This window comes from Rhinolophus ferrumequinum, chromosome X (assembly GCF_004115265.2).
Source record: "Rhinolophus ferrumequinum isolate MPI-CBG mRhiFer1 chromosome X, mRhiFer1_v1.p, whole genome shotgun sequence".
Lineage (NCBI taxonomy): Eukaryota > Metazoa > Chordata > Mammalia > Chiroptera > Rhinolophidae > Rhinolophus > Rhinolophus ferrumequinum.
Genome location: NC_046284.1, coordinates 13,230,340 through 13,249,589, shown reverse-complemented (window position 1 = coordinate 13,249,589; position 19,250 = coordinate 13,230,340).

Sequence of the window (19,250 nt, the reverse complement as noted above, 5' to 3'; positions counted from 1 at the left end):
AACATGAGGCAGGGAGGGAGCTGGGGAGGAAGAGCAAGCAAGGGAAGGAAGCCGACAGTCAACTTTTGTTTTCTTATATATTTACAGATTTCCCCCAGCATCTGCCCCTGTCTTAGTTGATTTTACAGGCTACGACAGAAAGCTGAATTGAATTCTCCTTGTCAGACTTCTAATGGAGAGTGTACGCGATCAGCCCTGCATCTTAAGAAAGAACTTAGAGACAGAACGTTGCTTTATGAACTGAAGCAGAGACAATGCTAAATTACGACAGCAATGAAGCCAGGTGATTAACAGAAATTAACACATTTTTGTGGCAAAGAAAAGAAATTGAGAAGTGGAAAACTGGTTGGGATGCGTTCCTAACTGTAGTCTAGTTAATTGACGCTAGGCTGTTCCTGACTTGTGGATGCAGCATTTTCAGTACATCAATTTATAAATGAATTTCCCCAATACCACGCTGAATTGTTCATTAACGTTTATTCCTTTTTTCACTTGAACGTAAGAGCTCGTGTCAGATTCCAGTGAAAGTAGACAGCGAAGCAAGGCTGATTCCGAAAAACCTTCTGTCATCAGGAATAGCAATGCGCTAGACGCTTCATTCTGTCTAGCTTCATTCTGGAGACATCAAACTTCCCCAAATGGACACACTTCAGATGCAGGGTCACCAGCTTGCTTTGTTTTCTTTGGTGGAAAGACCACAGCACTAATTTTGGTTTCGCTTTGATTTGTCTGGCTTTTTACTACGACAAAATGTACAAAAGAAGACAAGGAAAGGCCCGATATTAATAATGATCCGTTCCATTAAAGCTCAGGGGACTTCTGCCTTTCAAAGTCATCGCTGCACTAATTCTTCCATTAAAGGAGTTTGTCTCAGTGAATAAGTCATAGGAAAATTACTACAGCGCATTTTTTTTGTTTGTGTTGTCTTTTTATTACCTTTTCGCCACATAGTGCAAATATTTCCCCTTGGAAACATTATTTATAAATGATGATTTCATTCTTATAATAGCCCCCAAGCTGATTTAGTTCCTAACAGAGATGAAATACCTACATTTGTAGTGGTATGCTTCTAACATCCACTATGGAGCCTTTTGCCTGTGTGGCATATACAAGTATGAAATAAAGAATCATTAATGAAAAGGACAGGGTGTTTCCACTGGACTTCATATTATGAGAACATACGCTTTGCAATGATAGGGATGAATAGTGTGTCCCCAGGGACAGTGCAAGTTAGAGAAGGCTGCATTTGGCCCCACAGGAGCTCTCACAATGGCTACATTAAAGAGGTTTTAAGAACAACTCTTCCCACTATAATTTGGATTCTCATTGCTTCTCTTTCTTTCTTTCCCTTCTGTCACCCGATCTTTCCCTTTTTTTTTTTTTTTTTTCATTACATTCCCGTTAACTCTCTGATGTCTTTCTTCTTGGCATTTACAGTCAATTTCATTCCTCTTCTTAGAGGGCTTGGACTCCCGGTTCTTCAGGATATAATGTTAAATTCTGGTGAAGAAGCAGCATTAAGGTGATGGAAAGTACATGGACTTTGCAGATACCAGCCAGGGTTTTTACTTCCAGGGTTTTATTTATCAGTAGGGTAATCCTGGTGGGATGTGTTTTAAATTCACGGAGGCTCAGGTTCTTCATCTTTGAATTGGAGCTCATAATACCTGCTTTAGCTCTCACCATCACACCTCCACGCGTATGCTCAGGCTGACTTCTCATCCAGGTTTGCCCTTCCTTCCTCTACATTTGCACTTAAGTAACCCCTGTTGACCAGCTTCAAGTCTCCCTCCAGAAGCCTTCCTGGAGGCCACACGTTAAAATGTGTGTGCTGCTTTGTGCTGCCTCAGCACTATGTGCCATATTTCTTTTTAGCACTTAACATAGCCCATCAGAATTGTATTTCTGTCTCTCTTTCAGTGAGCGAGGGCTCCATGAAGACAAAAGTCATGCCTTCATACCCATGATATTCCACCATCCAGTACAATGCCCCGTCCAGGGGAGCTGCTAAATAACTCAATGTTTATAGAACTGAATGAGTCTTTGAACGATGATTTGTCTTGAAGGTTAAATTACGCATTCTATATAAAGCACTCAGTGTGCCTAACACATAGCTGGTTGTCACTTCCGCTTAATTTTCATTTTGAAAAAATCATGACAATTCAATGAGATTATTTCATAGACTGCTTTCGTTTTTTGCATGAATGTTAGTCACAGAGTAAGATGCCTTGGAGGCTTCAGTCAAGTCCCGCTGGCTGGCAGTAAATAAGAATATGCCATTGCTTAGCACTCGTGCCTAGTGCTTAGTGGGCACAAATTAGTACATATTTGTCAAAGGAATGAAATAATGAACTATCATCACCCTGTGAGGCCCTTTTTTGCTCTTTTAGATACTTCCTTCTCTAAGATCTCGTACAACATTCCTCTGATTTTTATTACAGTGCTTTTGAGACTATACAAGTGTTTTCCCTACCAAACTATGAAGTATTCCCAAATAGGTGCTAGTCCACATATATCCCATTCATTCTCCAAAGCTAGCACAGTGTCTGATAGAGTAATGTTCAAAAATAGAATTGGGTTCTATCAATGTTAGCTGGACTAATATTCACAAATTTTCCTTCTGGGTCTTTCTCTCATCCATTGGGCTAAACTTGAACATATCTAATCCTAGAAGCTTCAAAAAGACATCCGTGGCAGTGTCACCACCATATTTATCCCATAAATTAGGAGTTTCAAATGATTGGCTCATGAGATCCTAAAAATGGGAAACTTAGTACAAGTTAAAATAATCAAAAAGCTCAGACCAGTGGAGTGTGACAACAAAATATCCCAAGAGGTATGTAAGCCATCTATTGTATATTTGCACCTCAAAATGCCTCACCCAAACTAATATGTACATACTAACCATGCCAGACAGGGGGTATTGCAACCCACTACAGCTCACTCCTGTGTTCCTTGGCAGGAGAGACTCAACCTGATAAGGGAACTTCGTCTGATGTTTCATGATTTAGGCAATATATCCTGAGCAACTGCTGATTAAAGTTCTAAATTTGACAAGAAAGGGAAAAAGCCATTGATGCTGTTTCATTCCCAGTGCTCTTTCTATTCCCCAAGAGGTTCCCTGGACAGAGATATCCAGGCAATTTTGAGGAGCTACTCTGCATTCACAACTCATTCTGTGTGCGCCAAACATCTTATTATCGGTAGAAATTAAGATAAATGAAACCACCTGGACATCTTCTAGGGTTGAGTAAGAGGGCTCAAGTACAGCCAACTATGGAAGAGATTCACTTAAGCTAATAAGAAGGCAGGAAATGTGCACATATCATTGCTGCTTTTGAGCTCCCCAGCACAGTGGGACCCATGTGAATGCCTTCTGTTCAATGTGATAACGTGGGAAATTACAAAGATCTTCACTGCGATGAGACACGGCACACGGACTGATGATGTTGAATGCGATAATAAATGAGTAATACAATAGTCAGTCATACAAACTAGCTGAAATACAGACGAGCACAAGAAGTTAAGCTGACAGAACAGTGAGTTGGCATTATTGCTCAGAGAATAAAGTGATAAATCATGGGGTTAAGAAAGGGAGTGAACAGAGGGAGAAAGTAGATGGATGAAAAGACGAGTGCTCATTCTGAGATAAAATAATCAGATGGCATGTGAGTAAACAAGAGAGATGGAAGAAGACAAGGTTTCAATCAAATATTGAAATATTTCAATCTAATATATTGGGAAAGGAGAAGTATCAGGTTATTATCAGGCTGAGGCTGTAACCATGGGACTAGTTGGCTGAGGTACAGTGGAAATGAATATCAGGAAATGAGAAAATTTAAATATTTTGAGACCAAATAATTGAATGGCTCATCTGTGTGGCCACACAACTTGGTGTAAAGCTGAAATTATGACTAGGTTCAAAATTCTGCAATGAATATGGGGGATACGCAGGAGGTTTGGAAGTGACAGCAACAAAGAGAAGTAGGGGGTTGTGTGACTACATAACTTCATGAGAGCAGGAGGTTTTGGCAACCAGAGAAGTATCTTAGTTTGGGCTGCTCTAACAAAAATACCATGGCCTGGGTGGCTTATAGAACATTTATGTCTCACAATTCTGCAGGCTGAGATCAAGGTGCCAACAGATGAGATGTCTGCTAACAGCCCACTTCCGGGTTCAAAGATGCTCTCTTCTCACTGCGTCCTCACATGGCAAGCGGCAAGAAAACTCTCAGAGGTCTCTCTTAGAAAGGCACTAATCCCACTCATGGGGGTTCCCCTCTTGTAACCTCATCACCTCCCAAAGGCACCACCTCCACATGCCATCGCACTGGGGATTCGGTTTCAACATATGAATTTTGGGGACAGACAAACCAACAGTCCCTAGCAAGGAGTAATGAGACAAAGAACAAGAGAGATACCAACTAACTGAGATAATCGAGGAGTGGGAGAATAAACAGACTCTATGGACACAGCTGCTGAGAAGGCACTCTTCTTGGACCACAGCCAGGTTTTGGTTCAAACAGGAAACTCAAATGGAACATCATACTTTAGAAAGTAAAAGAAACAGGAAGCAGTTGGGACAGGAGCAAACACAGAGCAGAATAAGCTGAGGAATATGGCTTATATTTATGGAGATAACTAAGGATGTGACGCCTTACAAAACAATGGGTTGCAAGTATTCTAATTTGATCCTACCCAGAGTGCCCAGGGGGATGGCAAGACCCTGGCCACTCCAGACAGAGTCAGGAGTGATAATGGACGGAGGACGATTCTGAGAGAGTTCTAGGCTAGGTGTGCATCAGTGGGATGACCTAGCTTCCAAGATCCTCATTCTGTGTTGGAAAGAGGTGATGCAGCCTGAGAATAGAGAAAAGTTAAGAAAATCGATAAGCCCTAAAAATAAGCAACTCGATCGCTCTGGTGTCTCTAAGAACAACATTGCTAATTTCAAGTACAGATGGAGACTCTCAGAAGCTTTTTGGCATAAAATGTATTCTCCCTGATTTGAAGACCAAAACGTTCAATTTAGAAGGAAGATAAAAGGAAATCGCATAATGACTCCCAGCAAGATAAAACTGCATGATGCTTACTAATGTCTGAAATTTCTGGGAAGGTTGTAGAGAAATTGGAAACAAGTACTCCTTTCCCTTCTTCCCTTTTAAATACCTGTGTTTGTTTCCTATTGATGCCTAACAAATTACGGCTAATTTAGTGGCTTACGAGAGTACACAATTGTTATCTCAAAATGTCCCTGGGTCAAGGGTCTGGACATGGATTAACTGGTTCCTTCGGTCAGTCTCCCAAGGCTGAAATCAAGGTTTCAGCCAAGGCTGCTCGTATCCCATCTGAAGCTTGCAGCTCACTTCGAAAATCATTCAGGTTGTTGGCAGAATTCATTTGCTTGCAGCTGTAGAACTCATGGCAGCTTGATTCTTCAAGGCCATTTCCCTACTGCTTCCAGTCTCTGAGCTCAGGAAAAGCCTAAGCCCTCTTTGAAAGGACTCGTCTGATTCGGTCAGGCCCCTCCAGGACACTCTCCCTTCTGATTAACTGCAAGTCAACTGATTAGAAACGGGAATCCTGTTCTATAAGACTAAAGACCCATTCACACATCAATAATCACTGTGTTCCTTTTACTTTTGCTCTCCAGCCCAGCCACCAGCAACTATGTCCTGTCCTCTACAATTCTATAGTGAAACTCTGTGATATAAAGACAAGTGTGGTTTCATGGTGAGTACAATTTAGATAACCTGTGTCCCAGACCTGCCTTTGGAAGTAACTTGCAATGTGACCTTTATCAAGCCAAGAAAGATTTGGCAGTGCCATTTCTTCAGTATGTCAAAAGGGCACAATGTTGTAAGGTAAAACTTGGTTATAATAGAGAAAATTAATTTGACATGTCTAAAGTCCTGCCTAGAAGAAGAAAGGATAATTCTTTATCATTTTTAAAAGATACATTAGAAAAATGAAGTTTCTATTCTAGGAGCAGGTATTTAGAGATAAAAAGATGTATAAATTATGTCAAATATTCTTTAATGATGTTGGCAGTTCTCATTTGAATTCTGTAGAGGTTCATTACGTTGGAGCAGGGCACAAGGATAGCACCTGTGATGATGAAACAGCCTGAACTTGTAATCCACCAAAGTTTAAGGGATGTTAGGCAGCTTTTTATCATATTATCTATCACATCCTATCCTTTGAACAGATTTGCCATCTGAAAGATTCTTTCTGGAGCCACCACACACTTGATCTTATGTTACAAAACAAGGAGGAAGCCATGATGCTATGATCAGCCACGACCCCAGTTATCAGTACATGCTAATTCTTTAGTATACACTCCAAGCACAAGGCTTCTAAGTAGGAGGTTCTTTGCAAGACAGCAGCTAAAACAAGGTTTACCCTTTTCATTATGTCCTGTGTTCCACTGCAATGATTTCACCAATTTAAATGTATGGGCCACATTCCAAGATGTGAGACATAACTTTTATTTACCAAACCTTCCACTTAACAATTTGAAATTTCCTCAAGCCAAAAATCACATGAACATTTGGCACAGAAAAAGTATAGAGTCCGAAGGGTATCCAAAGAATTAGGTTGAACTTAATTAATACTATGCCTTTGAAATTAAATTTCATGTTTCATACATCTTTGTTGAAAAAATATGATTCCATTCATTTTGCCATAAGCAAAATGTTCACTATTTGAAAGCCCCTCTTCTATTCTGTTTTCACGGCCATTACTACAGCTGTGAAATTCTGTTTCTCCCAATGAAATAAACATTATGGTTTCAGACACAGCTAGATTCCATGGCGTAAGTCAGTTATTTCAACATCATTTTGCACTCAGAACACTAACAAAACTATCATTTTTTTTCGAACAGCATACAGGGAAATTATATCATTATTTGGCTGAAAGTGAAATATAAGGTAGGACAACTAAGTTCACAGACTCATCCTAAAAAAAGTGCTACATACCTCATTGCTGAATATCACTATAGTCACCTTCCAAGTATTCCCCTTGGGAAGCTATGCACTGATGCCAGCGCCTAGTCCACCCTTCAAAGCAATTTGGAACTCTTTTTCTGGAATGGCCATCAGAGCTGTCGTCGTATTACCCTTGATGTCCTGAAGGTCATCAAAATGTCTTCCTTTCAATATTTCCTTTTTTTTCGGGTAAAGAAAGAAGTCACTGGAGGCCAGATCAGGTGAGTAGGGAGGGTGTTCCAATACAGTTATTTGTTTCCTGGCTAAAAACTCCTTCACAGACAGTGCCCTGTGAGCTGGTGCATTGTCATGATGCAAGAGCCATGAATTGTTGGTGGAAAGTTCAGGCCGTATAACTTTTTCATGCAGCCTTTTCAGCACTCCCAAATAGTAAAATTGGCTAACTGTCCAGTTGGTACAAATTCACAACGAATAATCTCTCTGATATCAAAAAAAGTCAGCAACATCGTTGCAACAAGTTCATGAACTAAACTGTCAGTCCTCATATATATTACACTTGAGTTGATGGACACAGTTGGAATTATCCGTGCCATGGTTTAGCAGCTTTGAAGTGGTGAGACTAGACTTCAAGAGTGTTAGCTGAGGATTTCTAAGGATTTAGAGAGCAGAACCCATCCCCTGCAGATTAGAACTGAAGTTTTGTTTACAAATCAGTACTATTTTCAGATGAAGCATACATTTCAGACCCAAATACTTGATTTATCCCCATCTCTATTTGTGGAAAGCAACCACTGAACGAAAGAAAAACGAACTCAGTGGCAAGATCTAGCGAGGTAGGAAAGCAAGCCATAAAGTTATAGATTCAAGCTTCAGGTAAAACCTTTCTACCAACCTCTACCCCACAAATACTTCCTTCTTTTCCCCGGGATCATCTGTATGTCCCTTTAAAACACTAATGACACTGAAAGACGTCACCTAGAAAGCCCTACGTGTTATCTGACATATACCTACATGGATGACTTATTCGTATCTCTCTCTCTCTCTCTCTCTCTGTCTCTCTCTCTCGTAACTTTCATATTCGTTTTATTCTCACCCTGAATCTTCATTATCTGAGTGTGGACACATGGACAGGGTGAAATGATAAACTGCAGAGAAGGAAAGGTGATAGACAAGATATTTCACCGAGTGAAGACTCTATTGAGAAAAGCATAATCCCACTTTTAAAATATGAAATCCGTAAATTGTCCCTTCAGTTAACCATGGTAAACAAGCCTGGAATGGCTCTCCTTGCCTGTAGTCACTTGTTCATGTCTTGCTCATCTGTCAGAATACAGGTCACTGGTTACAAGCGACCCTGGTGCCTCTCTTTCGTATGACCCCATCTCTACTTTTAGTTATTTTTTAAAAATTATTTCTTTTTCAGGTACAGTTGACGATTCAATGTTATTTTATATAAATCATTTTATATTAATTTCAGGTGTACAGCATAGTGGTTAGACATTTATATAATTTATGCACTGATTGCTTTATTAGTTTCGTACCCATGTGACACTATACATAGTTGTTGCAACTTTATTGACCATATTCTCTATGCTGTACTCTACATCCCCGTGACTATGTTGTAACTCCCAATTTGTACTTCTTAATCCCTTCACTTGTTTTCACTCAGCTCTCCAAACCCCCTCCCCACAAAGTAGCACTTCAGCACACAGTGCATTTGTGTTTATACTTCTGGCTCAGTGTGCAAGCTGACAGCTATCCTAGAGCAGAAGCAGTACCTTATTTATCTTCATTTCTCACATCTTCCCAGTGCCTGGCACTTCATATGTGGTAAGTTGCATTAACTAATAAATGAATTAGTGAATGACTCAAAGTCTACCATTCTAGAGACTTCATCTTATCTAAGCCCCCTTTTCCCATTGGAATAGATCAAGTATTTTGTACAGACGAATGTGTAAGATCGAGCTGTAAAATACAAACATAGACAGATTTATGCAGAGGTCACAGTTTTGTGAGATAACCATCTTTCATAAACCACTTCTCTATAAAGGGAAACCCAGGGTATTTCTACCACCTCCAGAATGTCATTCCATTTATCCCAAAACTAATTGATGACCACCTGTTACGTCACCAAGACTGTTTTCGTTTGGGGGTGTAGCAGTGGGGAAAAAAAAGACATCAAAGGTTTTACCAACATGCACTTTATAAATTAGCAGATGGCAACTCATTTGTGCTTCTTTCTGCATTAAGCACTGTAAGTACTTGATACGTGTTATTTCATTTCATCTTCAGTACCGCCCTAGGAAGTAGCTAAACTTATGTTTCTCATTTTTACAGTGGGGACATTAAGGCACAGAGAGGTTTATATAATCGATAAACTTCCAGACTTGTTTCCATGGCTTAAATTTCAGCTTTTTTTTGTTTTACCCCTAGAGCTTTTTAAAACATATAAATACTGTCGTTTGGGCTATGCTGTGGTTGCAATGTTCCTAGTGTTTACAGCAAGAAGGGTTCTCTGAATTGAGAACGATAGATCAATATATTCTTCTTAGAATGCATAGTAAAGAAAGAGCCCCACAATGGAAAGATGCGATCTCAGAAGAAATATGTCCCTAAGTATAACCTACCTTCTCAAAAAGAAAACTCCTAACCATCAAACAGCCAAGACCAATAAATTATTCATTAAGTACACGGAAAACATACCAAACCTATCCATTTCTTTTATGAACATCATACTTCAAGTCCAGTATGATTTTCTTTTTAAGTTCACATAAATAGAATCCCAACTCTTTTGTAACATATGCAATTCAGAGCGTCCACATCTTTTATTTGCAATTGTTTTCGTACCATGCATTGAGTCAGATCTCTCGGACTTCCAGCTGTCTGCACTCTTGGACCAGACGACTTTACAATGATTAACAAAACCCAAGTATACTACTTTAAGAGAACAAAAGATTTGAATGAAAATTTCATAAAAAGTCAGATGAGGTGTCATCAGAAAATATAACATCGATTCAAAATATGATAGCAGCACCATACATTAATTCTAAATCAATATTACTGTATGATTATCAAAACTTTTGTACGCTTAAATTACTCATTTCTCCATAGCAAAATAAAGATACCTATTTGATTATATGTTTCTTTATTGTCATCCTATTTGTCCCGGGTCCCAGGCCTCTCTCCTTTATCTCAATTTTTACCTTTCTCTCTGAAACAGAATCTACTGTATTCCCACTGCAATCTACTGTTTGAGGCTTTCTTTCACATTGACTGGTATTTGAAGAGTTATCTCTTGACCTGTCTGCCTTCCCAATTAAGTTGTAAATTCCTTGAGGGGAAACGCTATGACTTATTTATCCTCCTAACCTCCCCTAGCCCCTAGCACCATGATTCACACAAAACAGGTGCTGAGAAAACGTTTGAGAAATGAGTGATCATCTATATTTAAAAAAACAAAATCAAGAGCATTAAATGCCACCAACAGTATATCCATATGGCATTTTGCCTCAATATATTATAGCCCTCTCTTCATGAAATATGTCAACTCACTTCGTTTATTTTTGCAAAATCCAAATCTGAAGACTGATTATGAAGAGTTATAAAAAGGCTTGTTAGAGATCACTAAGCATCTCCTGGCTTTAAGGCCATACAATTTCTTCAACAGACCCCAAGGACTAGAACTAGAAACCACCATTCAATGACCCTGTAACATGAGCCTTAAAATAAAACGGAGCCAAAGTGGGAGGTGCTGCTTCAGGATGAGGGGCATAAGCTCTGCAGAGAGACTACCTGGGGTCCAAACCTGCTCCATCATACACTAGCTCCACCTTTACTGACTAAATTTCTCCACATAACAGTACATGGGTGGAGGCATTTTTGCGAGGACTAAATTTGATCTGAAGCAAGAAGCACAGTATGTGACACATACTGAGCACACAACTGTCACCATTCCCTGACCTGGTTTGTATGGACTGCAGATCTGTAGACTTAAGCTGTTGTGCTTTTGTGTTTTTTTTTTAATTAAAGTTTATCGGGGTGACAATGGTTGGTAAAGTTATATAGGTTTCAAATGTGCAATTCTGTAATACATCATCTCTATATCACACTCTGTGTTCACCACGCAGATAGACTTAAGCTGTTTTGAGTCCAGGTCTCCAGAATCTCACTCGGCTGCCCAGCTTTACTCAACTTTACATATCAAATGCCAGCAGTGGTGGTGAGTAGGGTTTCCAAATAAAATACAGGATGCCAGTTAAATCTGATTTTCAGATAAACAGAGAATACTTTTCATCGTAAGTGTGCCCCGTGTAACATTTGGGATGTACAAATACTAAGAAATCATCCATTGTTCATCTGAGATTCAAATTAAACAGGACACCCTGTATTTTCCTTTGTTAAATCTGGCAATTCCTGCTGGAAAACCACCCTTCACAGCAGCCCCTTGCCTGAAGCCCACAGAGATAGATTTTTAACTGCTTCCCCATTCACTCAGTTTTAGGTATTAGCAATTAATGAACGGTCCAGCAAAGGGACCTGGGCTAACAAGGAAAAACTGCACAGCTTTATTCCAACTTTATGTAACAAGTTTTTTCATTTTTGGAAGACCTGGCATATTTAATAAGAACGAATTCTGTGTGAAACACTACGTCTCCAATTCTATTATTTTCTACGTTTAACATATCTGGGTGGTGGCTATAGAGAGGTGACCTATTATTCAGTGGCTAGACATTCTCGAAGCTTTGTCTAATAAGCCTACATCAGCACACATACCAAGAAAAAATAGCCAAAATCACTTCAAAGCATTGTCTAGGGAAAGGGTTTTTGGTTATGTCTCCAACAAGTGGTACACATAGTTTTTCTCTTTCCATTTAGTGGTTCTTGTTCAGACACAGACTTTTAGAGTTCCCTTGGTGATACACATCTGAGGCTGGGCTCAAAGAGGCAATATTAACTGTATTGAGCGGAACCAATCCCAGACCTCATACTTATTTCTGACATTCACAAGTTTTACATAAGGGATCTTTTTCTGAACATGCTGTGAGGTGCTACAAATACTTAAGAGAGGTCTGTAGTGTTGATACTGACCATGTGGTTAGCTTTCAAAAAATACATGCATATATAGGTGTATGTGTGTGTATACACATATATGTATACGTATATACGTATATGTATATATACACATATATGTACAAATATACACTCAAGATTGGACAGGCTATTTTTCTTATATCTGGTAAATTTTTAATTGGTTTACCTGTTCAATAAGAAAGGTCATATTAAAATGACATTTGCCATGATACTAACTTTGTCTACATTAAATAAGGACTTTATGTACTTTGCATCTCTTTTATTCTTCCCTTCATTCTTTTTCATTATTATTAATTTCAGGTGTACAAAACAATGTAATAGACATTTAACATTTGTATCCCTCACACGGTGATAGCCCCCCTGCCCCCATCTACTACCCCTCTGACATCGCACACAGCCATTACATTTTCACTGTCTCTATTCCTAACGCTATACTCCACTTCTTGTATTTATCTATCTGTCTATCTATCTATCTACCTACCTACCTATCTATCCATATGTGTGTGTGTGTCTGTGTGTGTGTGTATATATATATATATATATATATATATATATATATATAATTGCAGTTGACATTCATTATTGTTCAGCTTCAGCTTCAGCTGTACAGCGCAGTGATCAGGCATCTACATCATTCCTGGGGTGGTCTCCCTAATGAACAAGTGTCCATCGGATACCCTACAAAATCTTTACAACATTATTGATTACATTCCCCAAAATGCTAGATATGGGGTGGCGGGGGGAATAAATGGACAGGCTATTTTAAGGAGACTTTATTTTGGGTAAAATGAGTCATTTCAATACTTAATACTATAAGTTGTTTGCATTTAGAGAGTTTTCTGGATACTCCTCTTGGAGATATTCCATGACCCACATGACTCGACGTTTTTCCTCATAGCACTATTTTAAATAGCCAACTACATCTCTATCTATCCCCTTATCCTGTTTTATTATTTTAGTACTTGTTACCTATTCACTTAATATCATAGCGCGTATCCTTTTTTCTAAGTATTTCCTCCCATGACAACGTCGGGCAATTAAGTTCATAAACTAGTTACAACGATGTTGCTAACCTTTTTTGATATCAGAGGGATTATTCATGATGAATTTGTACCAACTGGACAAACAGTTCACCAAGTTTACTATTTGGAAGTGCTGAAAAGGCGCGTGAAAAGACGACCTGAACTTTTCGCCAACAGTTCATGGCTCTTGCATCACGACAATGCACCAGCTCACACGGCACTGTCTGGGAGGGAGTTTTTAGCCAGTAAACAAATAACTGTATTGGAACTCCCTCCCTACTCACCTGATCTGGCCCCCAATGACTTCTTTCTTTACCCAAAGATAAAGGAAATATTGAAAGGAAGACATTTTGATGACATTCAGGACATCAAGAGTAATATGACGACAGCTCTGATGGCCATTCCAGAAAAAGAGTTCCAAAATTGCTTTGAAGGGTGGACTAGGCACTGGTGTCAGTGCATAGCTTCCCAAGGGGAGTACTTTGAAGGTGACCATAGTGATATTCAGCAGTGAGCTATGTAGTACTTTTTCTAGGATGAGTTCGTGAACTTAATTGTCTGAACCTTGTATGATGGGGATTTTTAAAGGAAATTTTATGATCATCTTATATAAATCTTTCTCCTCTATTTCTTTGACCGAATGTTCTGTAGATAGTTGACTTCATTTTAGTGTCTGCATCTTCTTTCGCTGGAATGGAGAACGGCCACGACTTGTTCCAAGACAGGCATGAGGACAACAGGCTGCCTCTACAGATCAGTCATAGACCTAAACAGAATGAAAAAATCTGACAGTTGGGGATCACCATGTAGTGCATCTCCAGTCCACCTAAGATGGAATTAACTCCATCAGACTCTTAAAAGATGGCTTCTATATTAGCACGTCAATTGATGACAGACACACTTCACTAGGAAGTGCATTCTGGTTTTTTTGTACAGCTTCATTTTTCTCCCCATTCAGGTCCTTTTGGTAACTGATCTGAAACCCACGTGTCTATAATTTGCTGAATGTTATTTATTTATTTATTTTTTGAATGTTATTTAAATAATGTTTTTTAAAAGTAAGTAATGTGTCTAGCAATCGAGTCCCCTCTTAGAGCTTTAGAAAAACAGAGATCCTGATCATTCCTTCCTTACATGTAACATTTTGTTAGCACAATAAAACCAGCTATATGCCTGGCAATAACATGGGTTCAACAAATACTTGTTGAATAAGTTAATGAAAGAGGTTCTGTGCTATCATGCGCTCCAGTCTTTTTCTCAGAATCTAATCATTTCTCTCCTTAAGGATCCTTTCGGGGTGTTTTGAAAATAACAGTGACAATAAACACAGTCTTATAATATCAAAGAAATCTTTATATTCTAGTGCCACCTTTAAAGGGAAGTAAGCCGGGTCAGAGAGAAGTGGGCTTTGTTCAAAGTCATAATGGCAGATAAGTGGCTGTGTGCAAAGCAGGTATTATGAGATATGACACTTTGTCCATTTAAATATCTATTTGAAATATCTGATAGGAGATGGCACATAGACCAAAATATCAAGAAAGGGAAAAATTAGTCCCTGGATATGCTTTGGCAGATGGAAAGGAATAAAGATATTCAATAATGACAACCTTTCACAGTTTCCTGGATGAACCTCAAAGACCATAAGCTCCATTTCTCACTCCAGTATTGGTTTTAAGCACGACTCACTTTCTTGAAACATGTTAGCATTTCGGTTTAACAACTACTGTTTCTCAAAGGACCAAACCCACGTCTGATCACGTATATTGAAGGACCGTGTCCCTCCTTATTCATACAGAGCTATAACTGGAAAAAGTTAATCATTGTGATACGTGAAGAACAGGAAAATGGGGACAAAATCTCTAAGGATGCAATCTGAATAATAATCCTTTGTTGGGAACTAAATCACAGCAGGGACAAAGAAGAGAAGCCTATAACACTGTCAAACTATTGTGTGTCATTAAGTCAAGAAATCAACATGCTCACAAAGGATTAGACTCACTGAAGACAATTAGAGTTTGTTTAAATCCACAAAGAGTTAAATGCCGTTTATCATTTTGATCAGGCAAAACCCAACAAAGTCCTTTTATAAGGGAAAAAGAGCTTATACTGTGGAATGAACCTCAGTGCAAAAAGAGGGAGTTTTACAGGTAACTGAGGAAAGGAACTTCTAAGGCTCAGCAGCTTGCTTTCATAATAAAGATAATTTCATCAGAAACATTGCCTGGCCTCAGCATTTGGCATTCAAGAGAAAATGTCTTCATCTTTCCACCTGTAAAGAGGTGGGAGTCATTTAGCTCTATCTAAATTATTAGTGTGAGTAGCCAAATCTGGGTTCTTGCTCCAAATAGAAACTGGTTTCTGCAGTCAGATGTGGGCATGGCAAAGATCCATTGACATCAATGGATTGGCCTGATTCCAGAATCCAGTGTATGTGAATGCCAAACATAGGAAAAAGACACTTGGAAAGAACACACTGTGAAGAGAGGAGACACAAGGAAAGGATCGTGAACGTATATAAGAGGTAAGATTTCTCCAATTGATCTTGTTTTCCCTATTCTCACTCTCTAGCTGAAGTTGTAATAGAACACTTCAAGTTGCCTAGTTTTCCCTTCCTCCTGCCTCACCAAACTTGTAGACTATCCCATGCACTAATCCAGCCAGAGAATTCTTTCTAGACCATAAAGATGACATTGACTCAAAGTCTCAAAATGGTTCACCATTGCCCACAAAATAAAGTTCAAGTGTGGTAACGTTGCCTGCAAAGTCCTTTACAAATGGCCTAACTGCTCTCCTGTAGCTACTCTCCCCATGACCCTCCCCACCATTCCGAGCTTGAACCACACAGAACTTCTATTTGCCAAATTGCTCATGCTCTTTCATAATTCCATGTCATTAAAAATCAGGTGCTTTGGATCTGAAATGACTTATCCTTTCTTACAAGTCTAGTAAAGTCAACCATCCCAGAATAATATTACCTGTATGAGATCTTCTCAGACTTCTGTGGCTGGTCTGCTTGTTCCCACCTATTAGAGCTCTTACAACATGACACTGCAAATATCTATGTGTGTACCTAACTTCTCTGCCAGACCTTGCACACTTTGGGGGAAGATACAGTGTCATCTCCAATTTTTGTCATTAACATTGTTTGTCCTGGAAATGGCGTCCAGTAATGGTTGTATGCACTTATTTCAGTAGAGTGGTTGCCTTCAGAATATTTACAATGTTTCATTCTGTATGGAGATGGTACTAACTAAGCTTGTGAAAAGAATAATGCAAACCTACAACACTGTGAAATAAGTTCAGTTGTGTTTTAGTTAAGCCTGGTTGCTCTGGGGTCAATTCTGGGCTGTCCTTAGATAAGAAGGTTCTCCCTTATAGAACATAAATGAAGACAATGTCTTTGATCTGCCCTCATTTCTGCTTCTTAAGGATAACACACAGAGCCCTAGGCAGGTACAAGAGGAGACAGATTACATAGGGATGGGAGCATGGACGTGCGCTACATTCAATGTCTAGTACACTGAGTTTGAAGAGCCAGGTAAAGACTTCCAATCATGTGATTAGGGTCATTAGAGGTGAGCACAGGCAACCGTTTGAAACTGAGACAAAGTAGGGGAACGTATGGTTCTAGAATGCAATTTACTTTCTGCTTGACTATTTTAGACAAAGTGGCTGTTATTTGATTCAATTACTAGTTCAGAAAATCCAAAACAAAGAGATACACACACACACACACACACGCACCATATATCAAACTTATGAACTATGAAATATTTAATAATTCATGTCATTCAATAGGCAAAATATTTTGCGAGCTTTATAGTACTGTAATCAAAAGGAAAATCGAATCCTTTCCCTGGAAACCACTCTTCTCAATTATCGATTTTCTTTTAAAGGCACTTATAGCCTATACAAGCCATGCCCATATCCCCAGGGCTCCATATTCCTGACTTTGAAAAATGATTCTTATGGGTATTTAGGGCCTGAGAGATATATCAAGAATACATTTGGAATGATCTCATAAGGAGTATATTATCAAAACCCACTTAGAATAATGAAGAGGTCAATTTCAGAGTTAGGAACGGAAGGAACAAATGAGTTCATACTAGACATCTTGTTGAGGTATAGGCTGACCTGTAGAAAAATGAAATATTCAGGTGGTGATAAAAAGGGCGGAACCATTTGACTCTATTGCATGGGTAACAGAGAACACTTTCAAAATAGAAAAATAAAACGCATGCCAGAGAGAAATAAATACAACTAGACTTAAAAGGTTCATGAAGAAAGGTTTTGTTTTCTTGTGCACTAAAAAAAAAAAAAAAAAAAATAGAAAAATAGAAAACATGAATCTCTGAAGAGCTTAAGCAACTGAATTTAAAAATAAAGAAGACCTTTGTGACTATACATCCTGCATTTGGCATTGATCACTAGGCTTTTATAGCCAACTATAATGATGGTAATAAGCTTTTCAACCCTCTGCTGCCATTTCTGAACATGGTAAGGAAAAGAGGAGACGGCACTGATTGGTATACAATCAATCCCTGCTTGGTCAGGTTTTCAGGACATGTGTGGGTTTAAAATTGTGTATACCAATCACAAAATTCACCAGAGAATACAGTAGTATTCTCCCATGTTGACATGAGAAATGGACCCCCTTTAGAGGTTGAATTAGACATCATGCACGATGTGGTGGCATACGTGACAGTCCTGAGAATCCTCTAAAAATACGGTTAGCATAAAAGAGCAAGCATAAAACTCAAAAAGAAAAATGTGTGAAATGGTCATAATAAAAAAAAAAACATCTGTAAGTATCTACATCGTAAATATAGTGCAATCGATATGCAAATGTAAGGAAACCATTTGTTCACGATAATGTGGGATAAATTCACAGTATCAACAGTGCATCCATGATCTTCTTGGTTAGATTTTTGATGCCATAGTAGGTTCCGAGATTTTCTCTTGAATGAAGTAATGATGTGAAGAGTTCCAGGAAACAAGTTACACTTACAGTCGCCTAAGATCAGCTTTGAGATCACTTTGGATCAAATGGTCCTGAGAGTTCCTTAAAACATTACTCTTCTACTTGACAAAACGTAGTTGTCACTCAGTTCTTTTCTGGTTCTCTGGTTCTCTGCTCCTGCCACTGGCCTTATAGTGGTCTTGATACTAAATTCATTAACTCATTCTATCCCTCATTCTACTATTTAATGAAAGACAAAGACATATCGTACACTATGCTTTCTACAAAGTATTCAAAGGTGAATACAACAGAACTCAAGCCTTTCTTTTTCTTCAATTACAGTTGACATTCAATATTATTTTATATTAGTTTCAGGAGTACAGCATAGTGGTTAGACATTTATACAACTTAGGAAGAGATTCCCTCCATAAGCCTACTACCTACTTGGCACTATTCATAACCATTACATATTGTTGACTACATTTCCTATGCTGTATTTTACATCCCCATGACTATTTTGTAACTACCAATTTGTACATCTTAATCCCTTCAACTTTTTCACCCAGCTTCCCAACAAACTTCCCGTCTAGCCACCATCAGTATGTTCTCAGTACCTATGAGTGTGTTCTTGTTTTGTTTATTCATTTATTTTGTTCTTTACATTCCATATACAACTGAGATCATACAGTATTGCTCTTTCTCTGTCTGACTTATTTCACTTAGAATAATGCCCTGTAGATCCAACCTATACAGTTATTATCATATTATTGACTATGTTCCCTAGGCTGTAGTTTACATCCCTTGACTATTTCATAATGACCAATTTGAACGTCTCAATGCCTTCATCTTTTTCACCCAGACCCCAACCCACCTCCCACACAGCAACTATCAGTTTGTTCTCTATCTAGAATTATTTTCTGTTGTTTGTTCGTATGGTATTAGTCTATCTCAGTCTGACTTCTTTCACTTAGCACAATATCCTCCAGGTCCATCCATGTTGTTGCAAATGGTAAGATTTTTTTATGGATGAGTAATATTCCACTGAATATATGTACCACCTCTTCTTTACCCAATCGCCTAACGGGCACTGAGGTTGCTGCCATATAACTAGGCTAAGATAAATAATGCTGCGAGGAACATAGGGAATGCATATATCTTTTTGCATTAGCATTTTGGATATTTTTTGGATAAATACCCAGAAGTACAATTGCTGGGTCATAAGGTAGTGCT